At 41.6% G+C, this 9,988-nt stretch overlaps 1 long non-coding RNA gene across 1 annotated transcript; it reads right to left on the bottom strand.

The window, feature by feature from the left end:
- Window positions 1–562: 562 nt before the first annotated feature.
- LOC307148218 lies at window positions 563–9,525 on the bottom strand. The gene is made up of 3 exons (XR_013819423.1): window positions 9,458–9,525; window positions 9,144–9,235; window positions 563–605 (listed from the first exon to the last, which is right to left on the bottom strand). It is a non-coding gene; the product is annotated as an uncharacterized lncRNA (long non-coding RNA).
- Window positions 9,526–9,988: the final 463 nt, after the last annotated feature.

Raw genomic sequence — 9,988 nt, 5'->3', positions numbered from 1 at the left:
TTGTTTTTTATATAAATGACTTCATTTAAAAGATGCGATCTCAAGCTTTATGCCCGTGGGTCTGTTTGCCTGTTTGACTGAATTTTCGCGGAGTTATAGATCATTTTCGAACGCGTTTCAAATGGGAGTTTACTGACAGAGAGAAGGCAGAAATCGCATCATGTTAAAGTTTCTTTATTTGTCAAAAAGCAAAACACTTTATTTTTATTGTGAGTATACAGAAAAAAAATAGAAACTGAACAGGATCGATTGATGTATAACACGAAAATTAAAGATCAAAATTAACAGAGCATTTTGTGTTTTTTTTTCATTGCTAAAAAAAAAACGAGCAAAACGCGCCGGCGCGTTTTTGGTCCCCAGAGGGTTAAAGTACCATAATTTAATATTAATTCAAATTTAAAATTTGTATTAATGTGCTGTAGTTTCAACATCAGGTGGTCAAATGGGCTTTAAACAGAAAAAGAATTGTTGGGTAAGAGCAAATATATCAGCCTGTGTCATGTGCCTCTGGCATCAATACACTGCTTTAATATATTTGAATGAGGTTTTGAATATGTCTTACCTCTTCTGAGGTTCCTGTGTCTCCTGATGTTATGTCTGTAGCACTGGGGGAATAAAACATACTGTGTCATTATGGAGTTGTGAATGTCACGCCTGGCTATGCAGTGCTGGGTGTGTCTCTCCCTGGCTTGGCCATGTGTGGGTAATCAAGCCTGAATTGCCTACTGCTGCTGTTCTGTGTCACTTTTAGGTGGAGCTGTTGCGGTGGGCCGTGCCGTGCTAATTGGTGGACCGATGAGAGAGTCTTTAAAATCATTGCCTTCCAGTGGATTCGGGGCTCTCTTTCTGCTATTCTGGCCTGACGATGAGAGGCTGGCTTTGGTCGGCGCTCCTTGCCCGTTCTCCTTTTTGGCTTCCCATTTACTGACTCTTGTAAATCATTCGTTAATAAACCAGGATTCTAATTAAATATTAAGTTCAGTGTGGTCTCCCCTATGTCAACTCTACATTGAGCCAAGTGGTCTTGACATATGGGGGCTCGTCCGGGATAAATTTTGATCCCGAATATTGGTACGTATAGTCTACTTTGATTCCCACTGTCGGCTATGGCAGCGTAGTGCGGTGTGTAGCAACGTCATCGGTGTGATTTTGTGAATGAAACCAGTGGGCGTGGTTTTAAGCATGCCGTTTTTTTCGCCGGATGTTTTGTTTTGGGGAGATCTGCGCTGATCTTGTTGGTTTTGAATTTGGATTTGAGGTAAATTGGGTAGCATTATTTAGTAGATTGGAGCATTTAGTGCAGCCACTTTGTTTGTAGTGTGATCGCTGTTTACGTAGTGGGGCGACTAATCATTTGGAGCTATCGTTATCCCCGTGTTAGAGCGCTTCCGCGCTGGGATTTAGGTTGTGTTGTCACTGGAGTCTGGACCAGGGCACCGCCGTAGAGAACCGGCTGAATTGGCTTCGGTCGGGGCAGTACGTCTCTGTCGGTATTGGTGAGTAAATTATCCTGATTCTTGGACTCAGTGTGAAGATAGGTTTGTATAGTTGGGGGGGGGGGGGGGTAAATGTTTAGGGGGAGGGCTCCATGATTAGTTTGCTCTGCTGCTTGAACTGCTTTTCCACTTTGCAAAATTGTTAGTTTGTGGTTGTTTAAGAGTAATTGGAAAACCTATACTTAGTTAGTTTGGTTGATAGTGTACATATTATTGAATAGTCTGTACAATGAGTGTGTTGGAGGATTTTTTTGCTGCTCCTTCGGAGAGTTTGTTAGTGGCGCTAACAAAAGAGCAATTGGTGAATGTTGCAGATTTTTATGGGACTGAACTGGCACTGCCAAAAACAGCAAAGAAAGATAAATTGTTTATCATAAAATCGTTTAAAAGATAAATCGTTTGAAAGAAAATCAAGTGTTGCCTGACAACCCGTCTGTTTCAAGTCCCCCGGCCAAAAGTAACAAATTAACCTATGAACAACAAAAAATACTATTGCAGATGCAATTGGATCAAAAGAGATGGGAATTTGAGCAAAAGAAACTGGAAATAGAACAAGATTTAGAACGCAAGAGAATGGAATCTATTGAAAGAGAAAAAGATCGTTTGTTTGAAAGGGAAAAACTGAAGCATTTGGAGTATGAACAGGAGCGGGCTCGTGAACTTGAACGCACCAGGCTTAAGCTGGTGGCTGAAGGTAGAGCCGGTGGAAATTCCACTCAGAAATCGGGTGTAGCTAATATGATAAAGTTTCTTCCAAAGTTCAACGAACGAGATCCGGACATATTTTTCTCTTTGTTTGAAAATGTTGCTGCCGACCAGAATTGGAGTGATGAGGATAAGACTTTGCTTTTACAAACGGTATTAGTTGGGCGCGCACAAGAGGCATTTGTGGCACTGCCTTTTGTGGAAAGAAAGAGTTACCAATCAGTAAAGGAGGCTGTGATAAAAAGTTACGAACTGATTCCTGAGGCTTATAGGCAATGTTTTCGCAATTGGAGAAAGTCGGAAAAACAAACTCACGCTGATGTGGCCAGAGAGCTTAGTAGTTTTTTTAATCGCTGGCGCACAGCGGAGGGAATTGATTCGTTTAATGACTTGTGCGATTTAGTTATTTTGGAACAGTTTAAGAACATTTTGCCCGAACAGATTGCTACATATTTAAACGAACATAAGGTGAAGACAGCTGCCGAGGCTGCTGTCCTCACTGATGGATATGTGTTGACGCACATAAATCATATGCAGGATTTTTCTCCGCGTTATGATAAACGCAAGGAAAATCGCCCTGTCCACGTTAATGCGGGTTTTCCTCGGAGGTCTTATATTGCGCCTCGTAATAGAACATGGGAAAGTGATGCCGACAGTAAGTGCCATTATTGTTTTGAATTGGGTCATTGGAAAAAGGAATGTCCAGTCTTGAGTGCCCGTAATAAGAGTAAAGTAAGCAATGTCAAAGATGTTGCCTGTGCCTCGTCGATTCCCACTGCAAAGTTGACCAATGTTAAGTTAAATGGAACTCAAACTGACCCTGAGCATTCTAACATGTTGTGTGATGAACCTAAAATCACAGTGTCTGATTACGCTCCTTTTATCACCGAAGGGTTTGTTTCACTGGTGGGAGATGCTCATAGGGTACCAGTTAAAATATTGCGTGACACTGGAGCTTCAGAGAGTTTCATTTGCCAATCGGTCCTGCCCTTCTCCTCTTTGTCTGATATTGGGAGTTTTGTGTTGATTCGAGGAATTGGGCTCCAACCGTTTCCAGTGCCATTGCATAGAATTCAGTTGCAGTCGGGGTTTGTGAATGGAGAGGTGACTATAGCTGTACGTCCGACTCTACCGGTAGAAAATATTGACCTGATTATCGGAAATAATTTGGCAGGGGGTTGTGTGTGGCCGGAGATGTCATGTCCGTCCCCTGTGGTTAAAACAGTGGCTACGCCATCAGTTGAGCCGGACAAATGTCTTAAAGATTTTCCAGAGGTGTTCACTGCCTGTGCGGTGACGCGAGCAATGGCTCGTGCTCAAACAGTGAAACCATCTGATGTATCTAAGGCTAGTGCAGTTAAAGTGTTTGTACCAGATTTACCAGCACCATTATCTCCTAGTGAGGTAATTGAGGCGCAAAAGAATGATTGTACTCTTGAGAAGTATTTTGCTTTGGCCTCGGGCGATGATAATGTTGATCATGGTTATCTGATCCAAAATGGTTTGTTGCTGCGCAGGTGGTCGCCTCGGGCGGACAATGATGTGGCAGATCAGGTGTTGCAGGTGGTGATGCCTGTGAAATACCGGGAGTTGGTGTTAAAAGCAGCGCACGGAGAAGCGTCTGGCCATTTTGGGGTGAGGAAAACCTACAATCATGTATTGGAACATTTCTATTGGCCACGGATAAAAAGGGATATAGCGAGTTTCGTAAAAGGTTGCCATGCTTGTCAAATTGCAGGTAAACCAAATGTTTCAATTAAACCTGCGCCGCTACAACCCATTCAGTCCGTGGGCATTCCATTTGAACATCTAGTTATTGATTGTGTGGGCCCTTTGCCACAGTCAAAGTCTGGCAGTGTTTATCTTTTCACAGTGATGTGCCAAGCGACACGTTACCCTGCGGCATATGCTTTAAGGACTATAACCACAAGATCAATTGAGAAGACTTTGTCTCAGTTTATATCCATTTTTGGTCTACCAAAAGTAATCCAAAGCGATCGTGGATCAAATTAGTACAGGAGAGCACGGGGTTTAGCCCTAATGACTTAGTTTTTGGGCACAAAGTGCGCACCTTTCTATCGGTGTTGAGTGGTGATTTAGATGGTGGCGTGGAGATACCTGGGAATTTGGCCGATTATGTGCATGGCTTTTGCCGAAGGTTGTTCTTGGCTGGGAAGTTGGCTAATGCAAATCTATGTGAAGCGCAAACTAAAATGAAGCGACGGTACGATCTTAAAGCAGAGGTAAGAATGTTTAGCCCTGGTGATCGAGTGGTTGCGTTGCTGCCAATTCCAGGTTCTGCATTAGAGGCTAAATATACTGGTCCATATACTGTTGTGCGGAAAATATCGGAGAACAACTATGTGGTGTCCACCCCTGAGCGGAGGAGGAAAACACAATGGATTCATGTTAACTTACTCAAACCATATTATTCCTCACCATTGCAGGTGGTGGGTGATAAGACTGCTTATAGACCTGTTGGACTGGCTATTGGGGAGGGTGCACCCAACGCTTCTGAGGTGGCAGCTGGGGATGGGGTGCGAGATCCGGATGATGCGGTCCTGAAGGCTAGGCTAAACAATTCAGACACGTTGGATAGCCTCTTGGGGCATTTGGATGGGGAACAACGTGATCAGTTAAAATCTTTACTTTTTGAGTTTTCGTCTTTATTTTCCGACACACCAACCTGTACCAATCTTATCAAACATGACATTGACGTGGGGGATGCAAAACCCATTCGACAGAGATTTTACCGTGTTGCTCCGGACAAACGAAAAAGATTGGATGCCAGTGTGCAATATCTGCTTGATAATGGCTTAGCAAAACCATCATATTCGAGCTGGGCATCACCATGCTTGCTTGTTAAAAAATCTGACAACACATTTAGGTTTTGTACAGACTATAGAAAGGTGAATGCGGTAACAAACGCAGACACCTGGGAAATACATCTGACGCGCATACGTTCGCTGCTTGAGAGGTTGGTGGCAGCAACGCTCACGGTGAATCTTGCGAAATGCGAGTTTGCCCAGGCCACTGTGGTTTTTTTAGGCAAGGTGGTGGGGCAGGGGCAAGTGCGGCCAATTAGGGCTAAAGTATTGGCCATTGACCGGTTTCCTTCGCCGACTACCAAAAAGGAAGTGATACGTTTTCTAGGGATGATTGGGTTTTATTGAAATTTTTGTTGCAATTTTTCCACCGTTGTGGCCCCACTTACCAATTTGTTAAAACAAGCGGTTAAGTTTGTGTGGTCCGATGATTGTAAGCGTGCATTTGAAAATGCAAAGCTTTTGTTGAGTTCTGCGCCTGTCCTGGCTGCACCCAAGTTAGATGATCCTTTTCAACTTCAAGTGGATGCAAGTCAGGTGGGGGCTGGCGCAGTGCTCATACAAAAAGATGAGCAAGAAATTGAGCGACCAGTAGGTTATTTTTCACGCAAATTTAATCGTCACCAGCTTAATTATTCGACGATCAAAAAGGAGGCTCTAGCGTTGATCTGGGCGCTCCAGCATTTCGAGGTATATGTGGGGGGTGGTTTCCATCCCGTTGTGGTTTATTCAGACCACAATCCGCTCACATTCCTACATTCTTTACAAAATGCTAATCAGCGTCTCATGCGGTGGGCGCTGTTTTTGCAGCCCTACCGACTGTCTATTAGACACATTCGTGGCGCTGACAATGTGTTAGCAGATGCGCTTTCTCGGGCCCCGGATGAGTCGATGTGATGTTGTCCTTTTTCCTACCCTGTCTTTGTCTTGTCTCTGTCCTCCCTTAATTAGCTATCCAAGGTGCCAGGATTTTGCTGGGTGGTAAGATACAGTGGAGATTAGGGGTGGGGGAAAAAATCGATTCTTCGATGCATCGCGATGCGGACGTGGACGATTCTGAATCGATTCACAAATGTCAATAAATCGATTTTCTAAAAAAAAATATATATATTTTTTTTCTAATAACGTAATATTGACGGAACGCAAAAGGCGGAACTATAAGCGGACGTGCAGTGCGCGGACAGTCTGTGGCGTGCACACATAACAGAGACGCGCACATAACAGACTCATGATGGCTGAGCGCCAAATTCGAACGGCACCTTCTTCGTTAAAAGCTAACGTATGTAAAATTGGCAATTTCATTGTTACCTATTTAGTATTTTTGTATGAGAGCTGCTTTCTGTATTGTTTAGTTTTCACATCAGTACACTGTGTAAACCGATCTGTTATACGTACGTTACAGTAACTGACGTTTCAGTATTATGGTTTACACATGTTAATGTTCATGTTGTTTTATAATGTTCATGCACTTTTATCTGTCTAGATGTACAGTGTTTACATTTAAGACCAGGAGGCAGTGAGTTATGATGCAAATGCATATTTCTTTGCACAATGTTGGAAATGTTGGCATTAATAAATGCATAAAATTTCCTTATTTCCTTATTCCTTCTTTTTCTTTTCAGTCACATATATCGTGATATATTGTTGATGAAATTTCTTCCAATATATTGAATATCGTAGATATCGCGAATCGTGATATTATCATATCGTGGACCACATATCGCCACAGAATTGAATCGTGAGGTACCTGTATCGTCCCACCCCTAGTGGAGATCTGGGGTGAGAGTGGTCAGTGTTGGTTATGGGTTGTAACAGTTGTGACCACATGGATAAATGAGTGAATGTGCACGATTGAATGTGTGTATGGGTATTCCCGTGTGATTGAGTTTAGTTTAATATTTGCTTTGTAGTTATTTGTTACTTTGGAGATTGGGAGTGTTTAATTATGAATCCAGAGTCCCACTAACGTGGGCCTCTGTTTTTGGGGGGGGAGTGATGTCACGCCTGGCTATGCAGTGCTGGATGTGTCTCTCCCTGGCTTGGCCATGTGTGGGTAATCAAGCCTGAATTGCCTACTGCTGCTGTTCTGTGTCACTTTTAAGTGGAGCTGTTGCGGTGGGCCGTGCCGTGCTAATTGGTGGACCGATGAGAGAGTCTTTAAAATCATTGCCTTCCAGTGGATTCGGGGCTCTCTTTCTGCTATTCCGGCCTGACGATGAGAGGCTGGCTTCGGTCGGCGCTCCTTGCCCGTTCTCCTTTTTGGCTTCCCATTTACTGACTCTTGTAAATCATTCGTTAATAAACCAGCATTCTAATTAAATATTAAGTTCAGTGTGGTCTCCCCTATGTCAACTCTACATTGAGCCAAGTGGTCTTGACAGTGAACATGACCTAGAAAACCACTAACGTCACGATTAGGGTGGTCCTTATTTTTAAAGTCTCCAATTGTCATGCTCTTAACCCTTCAAATTGTTCCTTTATATAAGAAAATACAGCATGCCCATTTTTATGGCAGTAACATAATAATTACTGGTAGCTCAATAGCTTTAAACTTTCTGAGATTTTGATGATTTTTCGTAAAAACAGATCATTTGAATTGGTATTGTACCTGGCTAGTAAAATTCCCAAAAAATCTCCATAAAAGCATCTAATGCACCATATATTCCTAAATATGTATTTTAGATACATATCTCAGTTTACTTATTGTAGAAACTAAATCCAAATTAATCCATCCATGACCCGGTTTAGCAGATTTACCTTTCCTGGTGGAATCAATACATATTTCTATTGATGATCACCTTGGTTATTGTTTGGGTGTAGAGCACATTTTTTGGTTTAAAAAATTACATTACGTTCCTTGAAATTGACCCGGAACTTTGGCCAAATCAAGCAGATTATCAGGAGGCACAGGCAACCATGCAATGAAAGTAGTCAATGATCACGCCGAGAGAGGAGTGGCTCTGATTCAAGAATACAGTGGCTATCTCACACACTCTTGAAGAACAATTGCAGTTTCTCCTTCATGTGGTGGAAGATCACCAACGGATCTATCCAGACTGCAAAAAGTCAACACTGGCTGCTGAGCATCAGAAATGAGGGATTGTTGAAAACATTTTTTGAGATTGTTGTCGTTGTTATGTCAGTGTTGCTCTGATTTCAATAAAATGTAGTTCATTTGCAGCAACTTTTAATATTACTTGCATATCACAATACCGCCGCACAGCTTAACATAGGCAATCTTCCACATGATTGAGCTACCTCTAGATATACATTTTTTTGTCAACATTTTTGCATATTTCTAATTTTGAAGTTAAAAGGAACAGTTTAAAGGGGGGGTACAATGGTGTTTCATGTATTCAGAGTTGTTTACAGTGTTAAAGAGATGGATTCTCATGCTTAACATGGCCAAAGTTTTTTTAAAATATTTTGGACGAATAACGGAGAATTTCTGTGCCGAAAATCTTACTTCCGGGTTGGTACAAGTTTCGGCTGTTTTTTTTTCGACCGTGGATCTAATGACGTAGACCAGAGTGGAACTCCTTATATGAGCATTTCTCCCGGAAAAGCGCGGCCGCGCACACGTCGACCAGAGGAGAGCGAGACCGCGCACATCAACGCGCTTCAACAGGAAATCATCGGCAGCGCAGCATAGTGTCTCCAAAGTGTGTTTTTGGATGTGAGGGAAAGCTTACCAAAGAACCCAGCGTTAGGAACAGTGGATGCTGTTTGTTCCCTGCATTTCGACGATGAATGTTTTACAGATCGACGGATTCTCTCTATGGCTCTGGCTTCGCCCACACGGCCCGCCTCCAGACGCTCGGTTTTTTCCGGAAAGACTCGGTACAGCCTATCTTTTCTGTTATAAATATAATAAAACTAAAGACTTTTTGGAGATATGAAGGATGCAATACTACTCTATAGGTACTCAAGATTAACAGGAGATTGAGTGAAAATGAGCATTTCACCCCCCCTTTAAGAGGTTAAGACGCTAACATTTTGCAAAAAAAAAAAAAATTGGACTTGATAAGGACCACCCTAGTCACGGTTAAAGAACAAATTTAGTGATGTTACACATACAAAAGGTATGCACACCCACAATGCAAGCAATGTCCTGTACCTTTTCTTTCCCTGGAAAGATGTGCACTTCAGAAGCACAGATTCGGCTCTGTATCTGCACATGTTTTGGTTTTGCAACCACTGAATCAGAACCTAATATAAATAAAGTATTAATAACATTGTTAAAAACGATCAGCTTCAACCACATCCAAGGTTTCAGTCTTCTATTTTTACTTAAATTGCTGCTTGTAAGGAAGTAATGCTTGTAAGTTTTGATTCCAATTATTAAAATACTATAAGAGATACTTATATTTTATATTTTATAAAAACCATGTTCTCTAAATTATCAAAAGTATATAAGCTCCCGTATATTACCTCAGGCAAAATCACTGTGGTAATAAATAGCTGCTTCTCAGCTACAGTTCCAGATACAGACATCATTTTTTCCAGTTGCTGGATTAGGTCTTCTGTCTGGAATAGGAAATAAAGATAGAAAAAAATAGCTGACAGAGGACATTAACAATACAAGACAAAAAATGTGGGTGAAACTGGCATAGTGCGGTCAAGCAAGATGACATTTCATCCATCCTTTCCTCCCTTTTGCCGTCCTCTTTCCAAAATCTTGTCATTTGTCATTTTACTTGTCATTTAAGACTTCCTTTGTATTATCTAATGTAAAGAAACTAAAATGTTATAAATCATCTCTGTTTAGAGATAGTTTTTCATATGTACATCATCCGACTTCTATTTTTTTACATTTACATGGGTATATGTGGAAGTGCTTACCACCTAATCCAATTATAGATGGTCAGAAATAGTATGATTAATAAATTACATGTCAGATGTACTTAGGTGAATTTAATAGTTCTCCAGTAATAAAAAGAAACAGATTTAGAATTCAGAGGT

The sequence above is a fragment of the Squalius cephalus genome (assembly GCF_949319135.1).
Source record: "Squalius cephalus genome assembly, chromosome: 20".
NCBI lineage: Eukaryota > Metazoa > Chordata > Actinopteri > Cypriniformes > Leuciscidae > Squalius > Squalius cephalus.
The sequence above is the reverse complement of the archived record's forward strand: the minus strand, read 5'-3'. Positions and strand labels throughout refer to the sequence as shown.